This window comes from Dasypus novemcinctus, chromosome 5, assembly GCF_030445035.2.
Source record: "Dasypus novemcinctus isolate mDasNov1 chromosome 5, mDasNov1.1.hap2, whole genome shotgun sequence".
NCBI classification, from domain to species: domain Eukaryota; kingdom Metazoa; phylum Chordata; class Mammalia; order Cingulata; family Dasypodidae; genus Dasypus; species Dasypus novemcinctus.
This window is the reverse complement of record NC_080677.1, coordinates 26,299,876-26,323,076: the sequence shown is the minus strand read 5'-3', so window position 1 is coordinate 26,323,076 and position 23,201 is coordinate 26,299,876. Positions and strand designations below refer to the sequence as shown.

General features: G+C 41.1%; 1 long non-coding RNA gene across 1 annotated transcript; it reads right to left on the bottom strand.

The window, feature by feature from the left end:
* Window positions 1–1,357: 1,357 nt before the first annotated feature.
* LOC139439016 (uncharacterized) lies at window positions 1,358–11,105 on the bottom strand. The gene is made up of 2 exons (XR_011648788.1): window positions 9,791–11,105; window positions 1,358–2,855 (listed from the first exon to the last, which is right to left on the bottom strand). It is a non-coding gene; the product is annotated as an uncharacterized lncRNA (long non-coding RNA).
* Between the last annotated feature and the right edge of the window lie 12,096 nt (window positions 11,106–23,201).

Genomic DNA, 23,201 nt, shown 5'->3' with positions numbered 1-23,201 from the left:
TTACTATCTGTTGAATTGTACGCTAGAGTCATAGACAGTATTTTATTTTCCACTCTGAATTTTCTGATGGGAAATCCAGCTGGAGATTTGCCTAAATTGGATTTTTTTAAAGATTTATTTATTTTATTTATTTCTCTCCCCTTCCCCCCTCCTGCCCCAGTTGTCTGTTCTGTGTGTCTATTTGCTGCATCTTCTTCTTTGTCCACATCTGTTGTTGTCAGCGGCATGGGAATCTGTGTTTCTTTTTGTTGTGTCATCTTGTTGTGTCAGCTCTCCATGTGTGCAGTGCCATTCCTGGGCAGGCTGAACTTTCTTTCGCGCCGGGCAGCTCTCCTTACGGGGCGCACTCCTTGCGCATGGGGCTCCCCTACGCGGGGACACCCCTGCATGGCACGGCACTCCTTGCACACATCAGTGCTACGCATGGGCCAGCTCCCGGGTCAAGGAGGCCAGGGGTTTGAACCGCAGACATCCCATGTGGTAGATGGATGCCCTAACCACTGGGCCAAGTCCGCTTCCCCTAAATTGATTTAAGATTCTTGTTTTCTCAGCATAAAAATATTAATGCTAAGGAATGAGTGATCATTGGAGACAAGCTTTCATTTATGACACTGAGAAGTTTTATACACTGTGGATTCTCACTTGCCAAAGTATTTCTGTATGAATAAATGATTTTTTGTGTGTGATTTTTCATGAATGACATCTCCAACATTGATTATCTGGCATGCCCTTAAGGGGCTTCATCCTCTGGTAAAGACTTGTGTATTAGTTGGAATGGTAAGGGAAATCTCTTCCACTTTCATTACATTTATATTATGAGTTCTTTCATGTTGTATATCATCAGACCATCTAATAAAGGCTTTGTTACAAAGGTGACATTTATATTCATTCTTTCCAATATGAATTGGCTTAAAATGATACCAGAAATTTGTTGGTTTTTATTTAAAAATATGATATATTGGTCATGATGGTTAAAGGCTCTACCAGATTGATTGAATACAGTGTTTCACCAGTGTGTGAATTCTCTAGCATATTTAAAGATTAATTCAAGGGCTGAAATCTCTTCCATATTAAAAAATTTTAGAGTATGAGTTCTCTCATGTAATCTAAGATCAGAACATTGATGCCTTTCACATATATGGCATACAAAGGGTTTCACTCTAGTTTGAGTTCACTCATGTTTTCTAAATTTACAAAAATAAATGAAGGTTTCCCCACATAAATGATATTCTTATATTTTCTGTCCAGTATGAGTTTTCTCATGTTGTCTCAGGACAGAACATCGAGTAAAGGTTTTCTCACATAGGTGGTGTATTAGTCAGCCAAATGGGTGTTGATGCAACATACCAGAAAATGGTTGGTTTTTATAAAGGGCATTTATTTGGGGTAGTAGCTTACAGATACCAGGAATAAAAGCATAAGTTACTTCCCTCACCAAAGTCTATTTCCACCTATTGGAGCAAGATGGCTGCCGATGTCTGTGAGGGTTCAGGCTTCCTGGGTTCCTCTGGGCTCAGCTCTTTCTCCACAAGGACAGCTGTAGACTATGAGGCTCTCTAGGCTTTGCCTCTCTCCACAAGGTCATTTGTAGACTACCAGGCAAATGGCTCTTTCTCTTTCACCAGGGCTCCTGCTTAACACTTAGGCATCAAACTCCAACATCAAAACTCCAACATTAAGAACCCTTCACTCTGTTCTTTTTTTTTTTTTTTTTAAAGATTTATTTATTTATTTAATTCCCCCCTTCCCCGGGTTGTCTGTTCTCTGTGTCTATTTGCTGCGTCTTGTTTCTTTTGTCCGCTTCTGTTGTCATCAGCGGCACAGGAAGTGTGGCCGGTGCCATTCCTGGGCAGGCTGCACTTTCTTTCGCGCTGGGTGGCTCTCCTTACGGGGTGCACTCCTCGCACGTGGGGCTCCCCTACACGGGGGACACCCCTGCGTGGCAGGGCACTCCTTGCACGCATCAGCACTGCGCATGGGCCAGCTCCACACGGGTCAAGGAGGCCCGGGGTTTGAACCGCAGACCTCCCATGTGGTAGACGGACTCCCTAATCACTGGGCCAAGTCCGTTTCCCTCCACTCTATTCTTTGCCATGCCTTTTATCTGTGAGTCAACACCCACCAATGTCCTAATCATAACTCAATCATGTCCAGGTACAGATCAGATTATAAACATAATCTAGTACCTATTTTTGGAATTCATAACCATATCAAACTGCTACAGATGGCATTCTTATGATTTCTCTCCAATGTTAGTTCCATTATATAAGTATAAGGTCATAGCAATGACATGATGATAGAAGTGTCTTTTCTATAGATATATTGCATAGATAACATTTCTTTTGTTTTTTTAAGACTGCTTTGCCCATCTAAATTCTGATTTTGGAAAAATCCATTTCCTTCTCTCCATAGTTCCTCTCCTTGCTCCAACTGTGACTGTATATGTCCCACTGAGACAGGATTACTGATATTCTTTAGCATCAGATCAATGTCCAGCAGGACCCACTCTTCCTGGGTGAAGTCTATAACTATATCTTTTCACTAACTCCACAACCCAAACACACCAAAAATGCAAGGAAACAAAGACTGATTGACGAAGCTTTCACCACATTGCTGTGCTCAGAACTTCTTTCTAACTCAAAAAATGGACCGTTTACTTGGAGGACTCTTGTTTTATGCACTTGATAGTGTCATCAGTCCTTGATTAAATTTTCCTAATTGGCAGCCAACTTAATCAGGGTGTATCTTTTCTATTGTATGTGTTGCAGGGCATTCCATGGACATGGCCTGAGATGTCTCCTCCATGGGCCGCTGAGGACCAGGCTGCATTCACTGTGGGAGCAGGACCAGGGTATCTGTTTTTAAAATAAAATTTTATTGAAGTATATTATTCAAACATGAACATACATAAATAGTAAGGGTATATTAAAATTGTGACCTTACCAAAAAAACCACAAAAACGTGCCTAGGGGCTCCCATACATCACCCCCTCACCAAGACCTTTCACTGTTGCAAAACATTTGTTAAAAATTATGGAAAGAGCATTGTCAAAATATTACTACTAACTATAGCCTGTATCTTACATTTGGTGTATTTTCTCCCACCCACCTGATTATTAACACCCTTTATTAGTATTATACATTTGTTATAGTTCGTGAGACAATGTTCTCATATTTGCCCTATTAACCACCGTACATCTTCCACCACTGGATTCCCTGAGGTATACAGTCGCATACTTCGCACAATCCATTCAAAGTGTATACTCGGTGGCTCTCATTTTCATCACAAAATTGTGCTCTCATCACCTCAGTCATTGTTAGAGCCTTTTCATTATGCCACAAGGAAAAATCCCATATCCTATTATACCCTCTTAGAGTTGTCTCTTAGAATTGATATAATATCTTCTTTGACATTGCTGGGAATAAAAGCTAGTGATATTGAACATTTTTTCATGTGCCTTTGGCTATTTGTATTTCCTCTTAGGAGAAATTTCTATTCAAGTTTTCGCCCATTTTTAAATTGGTTTACTTTTCCTGTTACTGTTAAGTTGTATGATCTCTCTTTTTTAAAAAAAATTTCTTCCTTTTTATTTAAAGAAGTTTTAGGTTATATAAATGTCACATAGCAATATATATTGCCTAAGAGTTACCTCTTGAAAGCCTCCTTGTTGTATCATCTCTTTATATCACATGGATATCAAGCCCTTTTAAGTTATCAGATTTCCAAATATCTTCTCCCATGGAGGAGGCTTTTTATTTTCTTGACAAAGTCTTTTGAAGGGCAAAAATGTTTCATATTGAGGAAGCCCCAATTGTCTATTTTTTTCTTTTGTTGCTTGTGCTTTGGATGTAAGTAAGGTTTAAGAAACTACTGCCTACCACTAGATCAGGGATTCTTAACCTGTTTTGTTCCATGGACCCCTTTGCCAGTCAGGTGAAAACCATGGACCCCTTCCTAAGTCCACACTATACTGTATATTATTTAATACATATATCACACCCATACCAACACGTCCCCACAAGAATGGTTTTGTTTTTTTTTTTAATTTCAAAGCAAACTCATGGACCCCTTGTGAAGAACACCTGCACTAGATCTTGAAGATGTTTCCCTACATTTTCTTCTAAAAGTTTAGGGTTGTGGTTTTTATATTTAGATCCTTGGTTTATTTTGAGTTAATTGTTCTATAAGATAGGGGTCCTCTTTCTTTCTTTTGGATATGGATATCCAGTTCTCTCAGTACCATTTGTTGAATAGACTGTTCTGGTCAGCTGGGTGGGATTGACTGCCTCGTCAAAAATTACTGGAAGCTACCTGGTCCTGGACTTTTCTTTGATGACTGTTTCAATCTCTTTAAATGTGATTGGTTTGTTGAGTTCTTGTTTTTCTTATAGAGTCAATGTAGGTATTTGAGTATTTCTAGGAATTTATTCATTTCATCTAGGTTGTCTAGTTTGTTGGCAGACAGTTTATCATAATATCCTCTTACGATTCTTTTTATTTCTGTGGGGTTAGTTGTAACTTCATCCTTTTCATCTCTGATTTTATTTGTTTGCATCATCTCTCTTTTGTTATTTGTTAGTCTAGCTAAGGGCTTGTCAGTTTTATTGACCTTCTCAATATGGTAAAGGACATATATGAAAAACCCACAGCCAACATCGTACTCAATGGGGAAATGTTGAAAGATTTCCTTCTAAGATCGGGAGCAAGACAAGGATGTCCACTGTCATCACTGTTATTCAATATTGTGCTAGAAGTTCTACCTAGAGCAATCAGACAAGATTAAAAATTGAAAAGCATCCAAATAGATAAAGAGGAAGTAAAACTATCCCTATTCATAGATGACATGATGCTATATTTAGAAAACTATGAAATGTTTACAACAAAGCTACATGAGCTAATAAATGAGTTCAGCAAAATGACAGGATTCAAGATCACATGCAAAAACCAGTTATGTTTCTGTATACTAGCATTGAACAATCCAAAGCATAAATAAGGGGAAAAATTCCATTTACGAAAGCAACAAAAAAAACTCAGATACCTAGGAATCAATTTAGACAAAGATTTACAGGACCAATATTCATAAAATTACAAGACAATAATAAAAGAAATCAAAGAAAACATAAACAAATGGAAAGACATTCTGTGTTCAGGGTTGTATAGCAGTTTGATATGGTTCGTGAATTCTAAAAATAGATATTGGATTATGTTTGTAATCTAGTCTGTACCTGGGCATAAGCAAATTATGATTAGGGCTTTGATTGGGCCACGTCATTAGATAAAAGGCATGGCAAAGGACAGAGTTGAGAGTTTTTGATGTTGGAGTTTTGATGTTGGAGTTTGCTGAAGCCTTAAGCTGGAGTCCAGGAAGAAGCAAGCCCTGGGAAGAAAGGAACTTTGAACCCAGAGAGAAGCAAGTCCCTGGAGGGGAGGAACCCAGGAAGCCTGAGCCCTCGCAGCCATTGGCAGCCATCTAGCTCCAACACATGAAAACAGACTTTGGTGAGGGAAGTAACTTATGCTTTATGGCCTGGTATCTGTAAGCTCCTACCCCAAATAAATACCCTTTATAAAAGCCAACCAATTTCTGGTATTTTGCATCAGCACCCCTTTGGCTAATACAGGTTGGAAGAAAATATCATGAATATGTCAATCCTACCCAAACTAATTCATAGATTCAATGCAATACCAACCAAAATTCCAACAGCCTACTTTATAGAAATAGAGAAGGCAATTACCAAATTTATTGGAAGGGAAAGAGCACCTGAATAGCCAGAAGAGCAATGTGGGAGGACTTTCACCACCTGACCTTGAAACGTATTACAGAGCTACAGTGGACAAAACAGCATGGTATTGACCTTGGTTGACCAGTGAATAGAACTGAGAGTCCAGAAATAAACCCTCACCTCTACGGTCAACTGGTTTTTGACAAACATTCTAAGTTCAGTTCAAAATAGAATCTTCAACAAATAATGCCGGGAGAACTGGATATTCATGACCAAAAGAATGAACGCAGGCCCCTATTTCACTCCTTGTACAAGAATCAATTCAAAATGGATCAAAGACCTAAATATAAAAGCAAGGACCATAAAACTACAAGAAGAAAATGGAGGCAAGTATCTTCAAGATCTTGTTGTAGGTGATGGTTTTTTGGATTTTACACCCAAACCATGAGCAACAAATGTAAAAACAAATAAATGTGACTTCTTCAAAATTAAACACATTTTCACCTCAAAGGACTTTGAATAAAGGGTGAAAAGGCAGTCAGCTTAGTTGGAGAAAGTATTTGGAAATCACGTATCTGATAAAGGTTTAAAATCCATGACATATGAAGAGATGCTGTAACTCAACAACAAAAAGACAAATGACCTGAGTAAAATATGGGCAAAAGAATTGAATAGATGTTTGTCCAAAGAAGAAATGCAAATGGCAAAAAAACACACAAAACATACACGAAAAAATGTTCAACATGTTCAACATGCTTCACCTTGACCCTTCCCTTCATCTCTCTTTTGTTGCAGTCATCCTCTTGCTGTGGGACTCACATGTGCGGGCACTGGCTCACCTCGCAGCATGCACATGGGCACTTGGCTCAACACGCAGGCACTTGGCTCACCACGTGGGCACTTGTGTGGACACTCGGCTCACCATGTGGGTACTCGGCTTGCCACGTGGGCACCCTCTTAGGCACTTGGCTCTCTGTGCAGGCATTATCTTTCTTCTTTTTCACCAGGAGGCCCCAGAGATCCAATCTGGGTCCTCCCATATGGTCGGTGGAGGCCTTATCACTTGAGCCACATTCGCTTCCCTTCTTTCATTTCCTTTAGCAATGTTTCGTAGTTTTCTGAATACATGTCCTTTATGTCCTTTGTTAAGTTTATTCCTAAATAATTTGATTCTCTTAGTTGCCATTATGAGTGGTCTTTTTTTTTCCTGACTTCCACCTCGGATTGCTCTTCAGTTGTGTATAGAAACATTACTGATTTTTGTGGATTAATCTAGTATCTGCCACTTTGCAGAGCTCATCTATTAGTTCTAGTAGCTTTATTGTGTGTTTTTTTAAAATTTTTTTATTTTCTAGATATAGGATCATATCATGAGTGAATAGTGACAGCTTTACTTCTTCCTTTCCTGTTGGGTGACTTTCATTACTCTGTCTTGCCTAATTGCTCTAGCTAGAACCTCTAGCACAATATTGAATAACAGTGGTGACGAGTACATCCTTGTCTTGTTCCCCATCTCAGCAGGAAAGCTTTAAATCTTTCACCATTGAGTACAATGCTAGCTGTGGATTTTTCTTTTTTTTCTATCTATGTGGGTTTTTCATATATGCATTTTAACATGTTGAGAAAGTATCCTTATATTCCTATCTTTTGGATTTTTAAAAAATCAAATGATGCTATATTTTGTCAAATACATTTCCTGTTTTAATCGAGAGGATTATTTGATTCTCCTTCTTATTAATGTGCTTTATTACACTCACTGATATTCTTCTGTTGAATCACCCTGCCATACCTGGATAAAACCATATTGATCATTGTGTATAATTATTTTAATGCACTTTTGGATTCAGTTTGAAAGTATTTTGTTGAGCACTGCACCTGTATTAATTAGAGAAATGGGTATGGGTCTGTGATTTGCTTTCTTCCTAGTATCTTTCCTGGTTTTGGTATTAGGGTGATATTGTCTTCATAGAATGACTTTGTTAGCATTCCTTCTGCTCACTTTTTTTTTAAGGTGCTTTATCAAGATTGGTATCAGATTGTCACGAATGACTGGTAGAATTCACCTGTGAAGCCATCTGGTCTAGGGCTTCTCATTGTTGGGAGATTTTGATGACTGTTTTCATCCTTTATTTGTGAGTGGTGTTTTGAGGTCTTCTATTTCTTCTAGGGTGAGAGTAGTTTTTTTTTTGTTTCTAGGAATTTGTCCATTTTGTCTCTGTTGCCTAGTTCGTAACCACAAAGGTGGTTAGAATTAGAGGGTGATTTTGATCAGCCCTTGGATCCATGCCAGTAAACTTTGAGAAAGCACCCACAAACTGCTGATGGAAATCAATGGGGACTCACCCTTCTTCTAGGTACACCATTGCAACTTCTCCCAGCTCCCCTTAAGCTAAAGGGTTTCATGTATAGTCACTAGCAAACCCTCTGATGGGTCTCTAGAGTCCTTAGTTCTTCCATTGTTTAGGTGGTGAGGGAATGGAAGATAGCTGGCTTCTGATGGCCACCCATACTCCTTGCTAAGGTGTCTTGCTTGCTTCATCAAATGAGCAATGTCTTTTGGTTGCAGAATTTCTTGCAGTAGCCAGTCTGCAACCCCATGCTTGGGGCTGCAAACTGAAAACAAGCTGCAGAGACTTTTGGAAACTTCTGGGTACAAAGGAAAGAACCTTTTCAATGAGTAGTATCAGCTGGCGAGAAAGGCATGAGCATTAACCTGGAAGCCTTGATAGTTTAAAAATATATATATATATTATTTTTTCAATTGATACATGTAGAACACATTTCCCATTTTAACCACTTTCAGATATACAATTCATTGTTATTATGTCCACAACGTTGTGCTACCGTCACCACCATCCTTTATCAGTAGCTTCTTTTTTTTTTTCAGATTTATTTTTTTCCTCCCCCTCCTCCTGAGATGGCTCCCTTGTCTGTCTGCTCTGTTTGCACTTGCTCTTTGCATTCATTGTCCACTTTCTGTGTCTGCTCACTGTGTCTGTTTGTCTTCTTTAAAAGGCACCAGGAACCAAACCTGGGACCTCCTGTGTGGGAGGTGTGCAACCAACTACTTGAGCCACATCTGCTCCCTGCTCTTTTTGTCTCCTCATTGTGTCAGCTCATTGCATCAGCTCATTGTCTGCTCCTCTTCTTTAAGAGGCACTGGGGGGTGGGGGAGCAGATTTGGCTCAATGGATAGGGTGTCCACCTACCACATGGGAGGTCCAAGGTTCAAACCCAGGACCTCCTGACCGGTGTGATGAGCTGGCCCATGTGCAGTGCTGATGTGTGCAAGGAGTACGGTGCCATACAGGGGTGTCCCCCATGTAGGGGAACCCTGTGCACAAGGAGTGTACCCTGTAAGAAGAACCACCCCGTGCAAAAAAAGTACAGCCTGCCAGGAGTGGCACTGCACACACAGAGAGCTGATGCAGCAAGATGATGCAACAAAAAGAGACACAGGTTCCCGCTGACAAGAATAGAAGTGGACCCAGAAGAGCACACAGCAAATGGACACAGAGAGCAGACAACTTGGTGGGGGGGGGGGGGGGGGGCGAGGAAGGGAGAGAAATAAATAAAAAATAAATCTTAAAAAGAAAAAAGAGGTACTGGGAACCAAACTCAGGATCTCCCATGTGGGTGACTCAACTGCTTGAGCCACATCTGTTCCCTATCAGTAGCTTCTTCATGGCATCACCTCTGATGGCTGTCATATAAGGAAGAGCTAGTTTTCCTCATCTTGAGACATGAACAATGTGAACTACCTAGTACTATGGTGTTCTTTGCATTGCTAATCAACTTAACATTTTGTTTGCTTTTCTTTTTCCAAAAGACTAGGGTATCTACTCTCCATCCTTTGACCTTCATAGAAGGACACAGACTTTTATACAACTTCTCAACTATTCCCTCATCATGTTTTTTCATCATTTCTACTCTTGTAGCTATGTGGTGTGTGGATGATACAGAAACTCCGGGTAGTGGAGTCTGGGATGAGACATGAAGCGAAATCAGGGCTAGGCCACAAGGCACTGTAATCTCAGTCTTCCAACACAGTATGCAATATTCTTCACCTGATAAAGAAGGTGTGCCCTCAGCATTCTTTACAGGGAACTCCACCAGTGAGAGGAACCACTGTCTTCTCAGTCCTTCTTCTCAGGAATCAGTGTTGAGCCTGAAGGGGGAACAAAGGGAGTAGGGATTGCAGAGAAAGGGGGAGGTTTCTGTTAAGGAGAAAGTGCTCTAAATCTCATATTTTCTTACTCATTTTTTCAATCTTTTCTTCTGGTTATCAAATCTTTTTTATTCATTCATTTTTAGTTTCCACCCGGAATGGTGGGTTTTCAACCCACAAATATCAGTTGTCCATTTCTGAGGGCTGAAAGTTGTCTAGGTCATCCAGCCAATATATCACTTTATACAAAACAAAAGAACTGTCCTCAGGCTACTGCAAGCTATATTCTTATATACCCTTTCCAAATATAACAAGAGAGATATTAGCTCTGTAAGAGAAAATTCTGCAGGCAACATTCTTGGCTTCCCATATTTTCTAACGGTATGGTCATCTTGATGGGAGTTTAGAGTCTATATTACCTAAGCTTATTCAATAATGAAAATTTGAATTTGGAGAGGGTGCTCATCCAGCTGTACTCCAAAGGAGCAGAGAGCTAGGAGGGAGATTTTATATTTCAGGGTCTCTTACCTGACAGGTAGTGACATCGGAGAGGCCCTGGGAGATCTTGGAGAAAGACCTCAACTTAGGGTAGGAGGGTTCTTGACAACAGTCATGAGAAAGAATTCACGGACTAGTCATATAGTAGCAGGGGAATTTAATGAAAAGTGAAAGTACACACTCAAGAGGGGAGTGTGGACGTGCTGGTACAAGCAGGACTTGTGCCTCCTGGGGATACGGGTGCTGCTTTATCGATGCCAGGCTGCCCCGCTTCTTCCCCCTTCATGTAAATGAGGACTAGTAAGTCCAATGTTCTGCGTTAAACTGGGTGGGCAGGGAGTCCACCCATCCCGCCTACCTGATGAAACCCTACATCGTCTCGGGATTCTTCGGACTCCAGTGTTGTTTCATGATTGGTAGGACGCGTCCTGCGCTTGGACTGCGCTGGGAAGTGTGAAGGTTGCGTCTGAGACCCAGCCAGACTCGCCCCAATTGTCTTTGCTTTTTCCCTTTTTCTGACTTCGATCCCTTTCCGGTAAGTGAAGCGCTTCAAAGTAGACATTCTATGAGTCGCGAAGTGGTGGGAATGTCCCAATTTTGGAATCCGCTCCTCTGCCGCTGGCTGGTCCTGCCGGGAGAGCTGCTCGGCGGCCCCGGGGCGAAGGGCCGCACGTGCGGGCGCCTCCCACCTGGCGCAGGCCCGGGGCAGGGCTAAGGCGCCGCGGGATCGGCATTTGCGGGGGTCGCTGAGCGGGTGCGGGCTGGGGGTGCGGGCTGGGGCGGCGTTCGGGGTCGCCCGGGACTGGGAGAGCTTGGGCCTGAGGCTGTCCGACGGGGAGGGAAGGTGGTCGCCCTTTCTTCCAGCCTAGAAAACGTTCTCAACATCAGAAAACGCACACTGACGGCAGCAACGCCAGACTCCTTTTTTATGGGCACTCCTTGATCCATCAGCCTTCCCGGGAGCTGGAGCTGTGGTATCAGAAACCTTTCCGCCATCATCCATTCTACATGCACCGGGCAGGTAAGAACTTTGACATTTCACTGGAGACATCCCCATCACAACCCGCCCCCCGCCAGCAAACGCTGGATCATTTTCTGATACTTTTGTCCATTATCTTTCTGCTCTCACCCATCTCTGAAGAAAGGTTTGTGACAAGAGATATGGGCAGTTTTTGAAGTGAATTACTAAAGTTTGAATTCTGCCTGTGTGCTACTTACTCTGCTAAATACTTGGAATGGATTCTTTCATTTGATTCTTCTACCACCCACATGAGATATTGATTACAAGAGAGAAAACTGATGCTGGGAGAGGCAGTGATTTACCTGGGGTAGAAAAGAATGTTCTGAGACTGGTCTGGTTGGGAGAGGCTACTTAATTAACTTAGCGCTCCTATCCCCTGTAATTGTTTCAACAGGGCCTAGTGATTCTAAAAGCTACCAGGTAGATGTCAAAAATGGAATTTAGGGGAATGACAACCACGATTTTAGAAAATGCTTAGAAGGTGGACTTCATATTTACAATTTCTTTTAGTACAGTGGTTTGCTATAAGGGAAGGGACTTCAGATAGATGTCAATGGAAGAAGATGTAAGAGCAACTCCAGGGAAATAATCAGTGATCTTCCTTCATCCAGGAACAAAGACTGAAATTTAGTCTTCTGTATGGCTTGTGTAGATAAAGCATGTTGTCTCATTCATGTAATTTTTCTAAGTAGAAAAGGGAGGATAAGGAATATGATTAGTCACTGGTCCTGACTGGGAAGAGGAAGTATATTTGTTTTAGGTATTTGTCAGTCACACCTGCCACCAACAGCTTCTGAAGTACATAAAACTTCCTCTTCCCAGCTGGAATTTAATAAGATCTGCTTCTGCTGATGGAGTAATTACCTTATGAACAATGACTTAAATGTAATCATCCATTCTTTTTATACTTAATAGCCCTGTTTTAGTTTCATTTCCCTCAGTTGGATGGATCCTCTTTAGTAAAATCATAAAGACTTTGCAAAAAATTGTGCACTAGTAAATATGTGTGTGGAGAATATTATACCATTGTAGTGGTTACTCTGACAGGATGGAAGGGGAGAAAGTCTGTGTGTGCCTCTTAATTTGCTGGATTCTGGAGTATACACCAAGGACAAGTAGTGGGATCTTGGCTAGTTACCAATGGCATGTAGATAATTCAATAATTTAAAAACTGGTATGGGCATTCTGGTCTGTACTAGCTGAATATGGACACTGTCTGGAGAAGTCATAAAGTAGCTGAACTATGTGTATTGTCTCTCTAGGTTTGAGAAATGAAAATCCTTACTTTCTACACTCAGTAGCACTGAATGAGTATCCTGGCTCTCCTGTGCCACCATCTCCAAGGCCTGCTAGAATTAACCTCAGATCTACATTGACTATGTTTTTTTTTTTTTCATATGGAACAATTTGGACACCATGATGGCTTTGGAAGGAAAAAGAAAAATAGACACCCAAACTGATCCTCACTGGGTTGAAAACAAATGGAAAAAACAAGACATCTACTTAGAAGCAGACAGCCATGACAGGGAGGTGGGATCTCTTTGTAAAACCTGGCCTATGGCAGAACCATGCCAGAGAATATGGAGCAGCACAATCTGCTTCCAAGGCGTTCCTGTGAAAGCAAGGATGCCCTCTATGAGGAAGGCATTATATGTGGCAATGAGCAGGGAACTGCCATGCTGTCAGAGCAATGCCCTGTAGTGGCAGGAAACACACAGACCTCAAAGCCGGACTCTGGCAAAATTAGGTTGGGTAAAGAAATGAAGGGTTATGGGGTTGCTCCCAGAATCCAGTCACCTTCAGATAAAGTAAAACCAGGAGATAAGGCATTAGAGGTCGAAATCCCCTGAGGTCAGGAGGGTGCAAGTCAGCTGAAGATGTGCTTGAGGAGTGGAGTGACGAGGAGTGGGAGCCACTGGACCTCTGCAAGGAAGCTGCTCTTGACTTGAGCCTGCAGCCCCAGGCTCAGCACCCCTCAGTGATGGAGAAAGAAAACTAAACACCAGTATTGGGAGCCATGGTTCCCCTCAGGAATTCCTTCCTTCACCTACCTGGCTGGCCAGTTTTGACCATTTTATCAATAGAGGGGTCTCCTGTAATATGAACATGTTTGAGAAAAACTTGTACAGGATGATGCACCTGAGAAATATCTTACTTGGTATAGAAAGGCTTCAAGAAAGTCTTGGAAATCATGCTCTGGCATGGTGACAAACTTGGGTGAAAAGAAGGATTATATGGGGCTGTTCCCAGATTTCTGTTACCTTCCGATAAATTAAAAGCCAGAGACAAGGCCCAGTCGATTAAAAGCCAGAATACCGAGTTCAGGAGGGTGTAAGACTGCTGAAGATGTGATTGACAAGGAGTGGAACCCGATATATTAATACCTCCTCATGCCGACTGAATATGTGAGTGAGGAAGAGGAGGAGGAGAAGGAGGGGAAAGATTGGAACTCACTTGAACTTAAGTGAGAAGTATGCAAGTCAGCTGAAGAATTGAGTGTAGAGGAGAAAGAGGAGGAGGAGGAGGAGAAGTGACTTGACATCCAAATAGAATGGTGCTAACCAGCTGAAGATGTGAGTGAGGAGTGACTTGATCTCCACAAGGAAATTGTTTAAGACCTGAGGCTGCAGTCCAACGCCCTGTCGGTAATGGGGAATGAAAGCTAGACACCAATATTGGGAGCCATGGCTCCTCTTGGAAATTCCTTCCTTCGCCTACCTGGCTGGATAGTTTTGACTGTTTTGCTGATAAAGGGGTCTCCTGTAATACGAATGTGCTCAAGAAAAACTTGTACAGGTGGTGCCACCTGAGGAATATCTTGCTTGGTATAAAAAGGCTTCAAGAAAGACTTGGAAGTCCCACTCTGGCATCATGATGAACTTTGGTGAAAAGGAAGGTTTCGGTGGTATTCGCAGAGCCCTGTTTCCTTCAGATAAATTAAAAGCCAGAGACATGGCTCACTCTATCAAAAGCCAAAATATCCTGAGTTCGTGAGGATATACGACTACTGAATATTTGAGCAATGAGGAAGAGTGGAAGCCAATGTAACTCCAGTCAGAAAAGTGTAAGTCAACTGAAAATGTGAGAAAGGACGAGGTGGTAGAGTGTAAGCCATTTTACATCCCCATTACATTCTTAACTAAGAATAGAAAATACTGTAAAGATGAGGAAGAAATTGAGGAGACAGATTGGAACTTCAACAATTGTGCAAAGATTAAAAGGGAGGTGAAAGGAAGGAAGCTGGAAGGACTTATTACCTCCTCAAATTAAAAGACAACCTGTGTGTTAAGGAAAAATGGTGCCTTGAACATCTTGCTCTCCAAGGATTCGAAAAATGGGAGATGGAAAAGGAAGCTGAAGATGACGAGCTATATGAGGTGGAATGCCTCTTTCAGGAAGGTTGTCCACAGGACTCACAGCCTTCTCAAGGCAGGTTTTATCTAGAGGTTGGTAGGAGGATAATCTGGAATCCTCCAAGAGCTCCCTCCCTCCTCTGCTCAAAATCTGACACAGGAAAAATAAGCACAAATAGAAGCTTGGTGCATATGAGAGTTTCCTGTGGTTTACAAGATGAAAGGACAGGAGAGTTCTGGAATCTCATTTGGCAGGCTCCAGAAGAAATGTACCATGGTCAAGCAGGAAGGAAAGGAGACCAAGCGAGCCTCTCCCAAGTCACTTGAAAGTAAGTGATGAATGTGTTCAGATATCCTATTTGGTTGTTTTTTGCAGTCCCTCACTGTAGCCTATATGACAGTGCAGCCTTCAGTTAATACCATATTTCTCAGTTTTGAAAGTATGTTCTTACTTGAGCCATAGAAGTAGAATCTTTTATTAGATGGAACGCTGTGTAGATGTTGTAATGTAGATTGAGACAAAGATCCCAAAGGGCGATGAATCAGAGAGATGATTTCGTACAATGAGTGTTGGGTTCAGGTATTCAGAAGGGAGAGACAGACAGTCTTTGTTGGGGTTGCTGCAGTCCATATGGAGGCAGTGACTTTGTGGATGTTCAGGATGTGGTTTGGATTGGAAAGAATGAGAAGGTGGTGGGGAAATGGAGAGAGTAGCATGAGGTTAAATGGGTGCCTGAAGAAGATAGGACGTCAGCTCAAAATTGATAGGTCTGTTTTTGTTTTTGCTTTTCGTTTTAAACCACTTTTGAGTGTCTGGATCCTTTCTTCCTTCAGGTAACTTTGAGAGATCAAAAGGCAAGTGTGTGACAGGTTAACAAACAGAGATTCAAGGATATGAGGAGGTTGGTGTCCTACGTCATTTTATCTTATGATTACTTTTTTTTTTAAGATTTATTTTTATTTATTTCTCTCCCCTTCCCCCCTCCCCCAGTTGTCTGCTCTCTGTGTCCATTCACTGTATTCTTTGTCTACTTCTATACTTATCAGCGGCACAGGAATCTGTGTTTCTTTTTGTTGTTGTTGCATCATCTTGTTGAATCAGCTCTCTGTGTGTGCAGCGCCATTCTTGGGCAGGCTAGACTTTTCTTTTGCACTGGGCGGCTCTCCTTATAGGGCTCATTCCTTGCACGTAGGGCTCCCCTACTCGGGGGATATCCCTGCGTGCGCGCATCAGCACTGCGTGTGGGCCAGCTCCACACGGGTCAAGGAGGCCTGGGGTTTGAACCGCGGACCTCCCATGTGGTAGACGGACGCCCCATCCACTGGGCCAAGTCCACTTCCCCATGATTTACTTTTAGGACTTCATGGGTTTGGGGTTCCCACTCTATATGTTCTGCCTTCCAAACCTGGCATGTTTGGGGGATTACAGGCCTTAGGTTAGTAATTGATTAGATTAAAAGCCAGATCTTTTTAATACTGGAATACTGTGTTTATACAGTTTTTTGACATTTAATTCCTGATTCTGCTTATGATACTATATTGTGGGTTAAATGGGATTTTGCGTATTATCCCAGTGACTTCATTTGTAAAAACATCTAATTTAGAGGTAGGTACCAGAAGCTTGGCATTGCTGTTTTGAACAGTAGTAGCACAAAAGACCTCCTTTCACACTGATGCTTGGCATTGAGGATCCCTGCCCCTCCCCAACCCCTAGTACTCGGGCATCAGGGGTCAAGCTTTGTCAGTAATCTCCTTAGTACACAAACATTCTTCCTGCCCTGCAGAAGTAATAAAGGAAAGTAATAATTTCAGGCAAGAGGAGAAGAGAAGACCTTTGGCCTTACAATAAAGATACAAATTTAGGGTATATTGATGATTGTCGGCATAGATTATTAATCTTGAGGGTTTGGTTATACAGGAGACTTAAGGAAATGTTTTTGTTCCATTATTTCATAGGAAACAACGGAGTTACTGCCACTCTTTCCACAAATAGGAGTGGAACATTGCAATGTTGTGATGGGAAAGAACATGTGATCTCTTTCTCCATGGGTCCTAATGAATCTCTTGTGTATTTCCAAGTTGATGAAATGATGCATAAAGTCTATTAAATTGTTGTAATACAGTAAATGGAATTGCATTTCTGTGATTTTTTAAAAGCATTTTCCCTCCCCATCCAAAATAGCTATATCCCTGATGTCAGCACCGATGGATATGTTCAGGAGTGTGTATAGTACCTTACATATTCTTTGTCTTCAACCATTGTACACTGCTAGAAACAGATAAGGAAGTTTTAGCCAACAATTTCTTTACACTCTATCACCTAGGACCAAGACGATCGTTTTCTAGGTCTAAGGGAAATTTTCTAGGTCTATTCTGACTTTTTGCCTACCTATTCCCTGTTTCAGGATATGGTATATATTCTCCAGGAAGCCTGCTACCCTCATTCCTTCCTGAGGCTGAATTAGGTGTCTCTGTTTTGTCCTCATAGCACCTGTGTTATCTCTTTCATAGCCCATTTTACCACATGACACATGAGAATTATAGCTGTACTTCTCACTCTCTTCAGCCAGACTATATATTCCTTGGGGCAATAGATTACCATTGTACCTCCTGTGACATTCCCATGGGGTAGTTAGTACAGAACCTCACACATAGTAAACATCAAGTATTTATGGAATGAAGGTCTCAGGTTTCTGCCAGCATTCCAAGCCTAGAGTAACACATGTGAAGTGGAAAGGCTAAGATAAGGAATGCATTGGCAGAGTTAAGAGAAGGACTGAGTAGGAAGCTCACAGTGAGTTTTTGTTGTTGTTGTTGTTGTTGTTGATGTTCTTAGGAGGCCCTGGGGATTGAACCTGTGACTTCATAAACATAAAGCAGGTTCTCAACCACTGAGCTAAACCTGCTCCCCACTGTGTGATTCTTTTGAGGACATGAGTCCAGATGACTCCCTTGCTTTTATGGGACCTACAAAGGCACTTCACTATGCTAGCCCCACTCCTTACCAGACATTCCAACAATCTGAATTATTGAAATATACTTTTACATTCCCATGGGAAGATTTACCAGGACTGGATTTTTTTCTTGATACTTGAGCGTTAGGAGTTGGATATATTACGGAAGGACTTCAGGAACTTTGAACTATAACTGGTGTTCTGTAGCTGAAAGGAAGGTGTTGGGCCCATAGAAATAGGCAGACTGTGGTGCCAGTGGATGGAAGAGAAGCACTAAAAGGTAGACTAGCCCCAATGGGCTCAGATCCCAACCTCTAGATGCTAGATAAAAATTAGGCATAAGTTTGGACTATTAGTAAAAAATGAGGGGTACCTCCTGTATTAGTCAGGGTTCTCTAGGGAAAGAGAACTGATAAGAGATATCTTTAAGTAGTATGAAATTTTATAGAACTCTCTCATGTGACTGTGGGGATGCACAAGTCCAAATTCTACAAGGTAGGCTGCAAAGCAGGGTCTCTGATGAAGGTCCCTGAGTGTTTCAACCCAACTCCTAAAAGGTATGGGTTGGGGTGGCTGCAAGATGAACGTATATACCTGGCACTGAGCCAGACATAAGCTTTATTTGGACTTACAGACAGGAGAGAGTCTCTGGTGGCAGCAGTCTGGAGAATGAAGGTAGCACTCTGCAAAGAGGCAGGAAAATGATGGGTGATGAAAGGGTTTCCTAACAAACACATTCCATAGAGTATGAGAATAGAGTTTCTCCTGGGGTCCTCTGAGGTGCATGTATGAGGTTGGGTCATGTTATTTCTGCTAGAGTCCCCTGACATGCACATGTGGGTTTTGGTTATGTTATTACTATGTAGGCAAGAATGAAGTTTTACCTCTCTGAGGAAATTATGGTTTACGATACTATCTATACATCCTTTCCCCTCTGAGGATGGTTGTTAACCTTTAATTTATGTCTAAGTCATGCAGGCAGCTATGTCCTGAGGGCTTAGGGGGAGCCCAGGGTCCCTACAATCCCCAAAATCTACCCCCACGCAGCAGTCTACATTGACTATAAGACAAGCATTACATCCACGTTACACAGCAAAAGTATAAAAGGAAACAGAAAATTAGGAGTACTCCACCAAAAGTTAGTAGACCTGTAGAAACATGTTTCCAGGGCCAAGAAAGGGAATTAAACCAATCAGATAGGTGCTCAATAGCTAATTTATCAATGTACTATATGTGCTTATATTAGTCAGCTAAAGGAGTGCTGATCCAAAATACCAGAAATCTATTGGCTATTATAAAGGGTTTTATAAAGGGTATTATAAAGGGTGTTTGTTTGAGGTAGAAGCTTACATTTACCAGGCCATAAAGCATAAGTTACTTCCCTCATCAAAGTCTATTGCCACGTGTTGGGGCATGAAGGTTGCCAATGTCTGTCAAGAGTTCAGGCTTCTTGGGTTCCTCTTTTCCCTCGGCTCTGTTTCTCTCCAGGCTTAGCTCCTCTGTTTTCTTCACAAGGTTAGCTGTAGACTATGAGGCTCTCTAAGCTTTGCCGCTCTCCACCCAGGCCAGCAGTAGACCATCAAGTGACTGGCTCTGTCTTTCTCCCCAGGGCTTGGTTCTCTCTGAGGTCAGCTACTTTGCTTCTCTGTGTGCTTACTGTCCAGTTCAAAACTCCAACATCAAAACTCCAACTAATTCCTCTGCTCTACCTTATAGTTTTACCTGTGAGTACCCTGTCCTACTGACGTGGCCCAGCCAAAGCCCCAATCATAATTTAATCATGCCTGGGTACAGACCAGTTTACAAACATAATTCTACATCTATTTTTGGAATTCATAAACCATATCAAACTGCTACAGTGCTTTTGCATGTGATTTAGAGCTTGTGAAATATGGGAATGATCAGGAATATATATACAACATTGAACCTTATTGAGGGCACAGGTCCCACCTTGTGCCACAGTAAGAATAGCTAAAGCCACCCTATTTTGTAGTTGGGTAGTTTCTTCATTTAGTAAGGAAATTGCTACTTTGGAATCATTAAGGGCCTGAGCAGTGTGTTGGCTGAAGCAGTTATGTGTTTTTCAGTGACAATCATAGCACCACCTGGCACAAAAATGGCCAATGGGTAGAACCACCAGGGGGTGTGCTTTACTCTATATCTAGTCTTAGTCATTTTCCAGTTACTAGGAGTATGGTGTAATATATCATATACAGGTGGCAGGGACATGCAGCTGTCCACACATGTATTGTCTGATCCAGTTATAGGGCAAATACAGCCACTTGTTTTGCCTGCAAATTCACAGTTACCTTTACAGGACAGGTAGGCTCAAGCAAATAAGTGGTAAGAGGTCTGCCAATGGAAAGCTATTATTTTCTAGTTTCATAGCAGAATTATGCAATGAAAAGGCTAACCACCCCACATCACAGATTCCATGCAGACATGGGCAGGGCAATCTAGAGCGACAGCCTCAGCAATTAACCATCCTTAGCCATCATATACAGTATATCCTAATAAAGGTTTAGGCTTATTCATCTGTCCAATTAAAAAGAAAAAATATAATTACAAGTCTCATTGAAAGATGGCAGCTGGATTTCAGTCTTAAAAGATGGTCTTGTTCCAAACTTGTCAATGGGTTGTGTTCTGCCATGCCAGTAAGGTGTTCCACACTGTCCAAATTGCAGAAGTTATGGTCCAAGAAAGGCCAGTAGCACCTGAGCATGGTAAGTCTGTGCAAACCCAACATTGGGTTTGATTGTGTGCATGGGTTATTGTTGAAGTCCACTGTAGAAAGGCATTGGCTAGAGTCCTATGGGCAAAAAGTTGTTTATGGGAAACAATAAAGTGTAGATTGTGCTGGTCTAACAGTATATAAGCAACATTTCCATTAGTAGATAACAAAGTACCAGGTAGGGGAATCCTATGAGGAGGCTTCGAAAATCATACATTTTCTACTTCTAAATTCTCTGAGTTTTCTTCAGTGACATAAAAAACTAGTTTAGGGAGGATTGTGGGAAGATGGTGATGGACTAACAGGCAGAGCTGAATGCTGTCTCAAAAACAATGGAGAAAGAGCTAAAAGCTGTCCGAGGGACCTGCTTTGGGGGTCAGCAGACTAGGACAGTGCTATACAACTCCCAGGAGGGTAAGGGACAGAGAAAGGAAGAAGGCAAAAGGACAAACATGAATTACCAAGCTCTCACAGTGGCCAGGAAGGACTCACTTCCCCTACCCCCAAGATATTAAGCTGGGATAAAACATCTGGGTCACTAGCTGTCTGAGAAGGGGAGCAGACACCTTCCCTGTCAGCTGTTTCAAGGAAAAAGGGAGGGAAAATTGGGGTGCTTTTCTTCAGTGAATTAGGCTAGCAGAGCCCACTTTGAATCTCTGATCTGGAGATTCGACACAGGAACACAGGAAAGCCGAGACTGAAGGTGCACTGAATAGCACTGTCTGCTGGCTGGTCTGGGTAATTGCATGGACAAAAGCTTTCCACTCTCTGTATCCAACCCCTGCAAGAAAATCTGCACCCACTAGTGATTTCCTGGCCTGATTTTGAAAACTTAAGCTGGGCAATTTTAAAGACTGACAATAAGTTGGACCAAATATCAAAGAAGACCTGTGCATGTGTGAGTGTGTGTATGAAACAATAGGGAAGAGGGAGAAATTAGTCATCAGAGTAAATTAATCAACATATTCAGTTGCCTACACATCAGCAAAAAATTACAAGCCATACTAGGAAACAGGAAAAGATGGCCCAGCCAAAAGAACAAACCAAATACCCTGAAGAGATACAGGATTTAATACAATTAATCAGTGATAAAGACACAACTGTCCTAAATCACTTCAAAGAATTTAAAGAAAGTATGACTAAGTAAATAAAGGATATTAAGAAGACACTGGGTGAGCATAAAGAACAATTTGAAAACATGCAAAGGAAAGTAACAAAACTTATAGGAATGAAAGACATGATGGATAAGATTAAAAATATATTAGAGGCACATAAGAGCAGATTTGAATTGCTTGATGACAGAATTAGTGATTCCAAAGGCAGAACATCTGAACTGGAAAAGAGAATAGAACAGAAAAAGTAGAGAATGGGAAAAGTGGAATAGAGTTTCAGGGAACTGAATGACAATGTGAAATGCACAAACATTTACATTATTGGTGTCCCAGAAGGAAAAGAGAATGAAAAGGGGCAGAAAGAATATGTGAAGAAATAATGACTGAAAACTTCTCAACCCTTATGAAGGGCATAAATATCAATATCTGAGAAGGATAATGCACTCCAAACAGATTAAATCTGAATAGACCTACCCTGAGTCACCTACCATTCAGAATGGCAAATATCAGATATAAAGAGAAGATTCTGAAAGCAGGAGAAAAGCAAAGCGTCACATACAAGGGAAACTTGGTAAGATTAAATGCTGACCTCTCATCAGAAACTATGGAGGTGAGAAGAAAGTGGTGTAATGTATTTAAGGTGCTGAAAGAGAAAAACTGCCAGTCAAGAATTCTGTATCTGGGAAAATTGTCCTTTAAAAATGAGGGTGAACTCATAGTCTTTACAGACAAAATAAAACTGATAGAATATGTTACCAAAAGACCAGATTTGCAAGAGATACTAAAGGGGGTGCTGCAGCCTGAAAGGAAAAAAACAAGGGTGAGAGATTTGGTGAAGAGTTTAGAAATGAAGATTATTAGGAAAGATAAACTAAAGCATAACACAGACAATAGAACAATATGACAACAGAGCTGAAGGACAAAATGGATGAAGTAAGTAATATCTTTACAGTAATAACACTGAATGTTAATGGATTGAACTCTTCAATCAAAAACATAAAGTGATAGAATAGATTAAAAAATATGAGCCATTTACAAGAGACCCACCTCAGATGTAAGGACAGAACCAGGTTAAAAGTGAAAGGTTGCAAAAAGGTGTTCCATGCAAAATAGTAACCAAAAGAGAGACAGAATAGACCAGATACATGTAAAATAACATTACAGTACATGAACAATAATTACTCAGTGCAACTAGCAAATTGTTCCTGTGACCAATAGTCTGTAATTTTTTCCTACAATATAAACACTTGCTTTTAATTGAGGATGACTGGAGTAGAGAAATATTTTTGGATATGTCATTTTTCTTTAACCCTTTCTTATTTATACTCTTTAATTAAAATAATCTATCTGGATCAATAATGATTCAGTATGACTATCATTGAACAAGATTCTCAGGTTTTCTGCCTCATAAAATAATGAGTTGGCAAATTGTTACGTGCTGTAATTCATTCCAATATGATGAGAATTCCCAAATAGGAATTTGATTATCTAGAAAGAATTTTGATCTAAATGGAAATGAAATAACTAAACCAATAAACTTATTTAATTCTTAGAGATTATGTCTAATAGAGCTGTAATATAAAAATCAGAATTATGTTATATTTTCTATTGTATATGAATTGTTATTTATATTTATAAAGG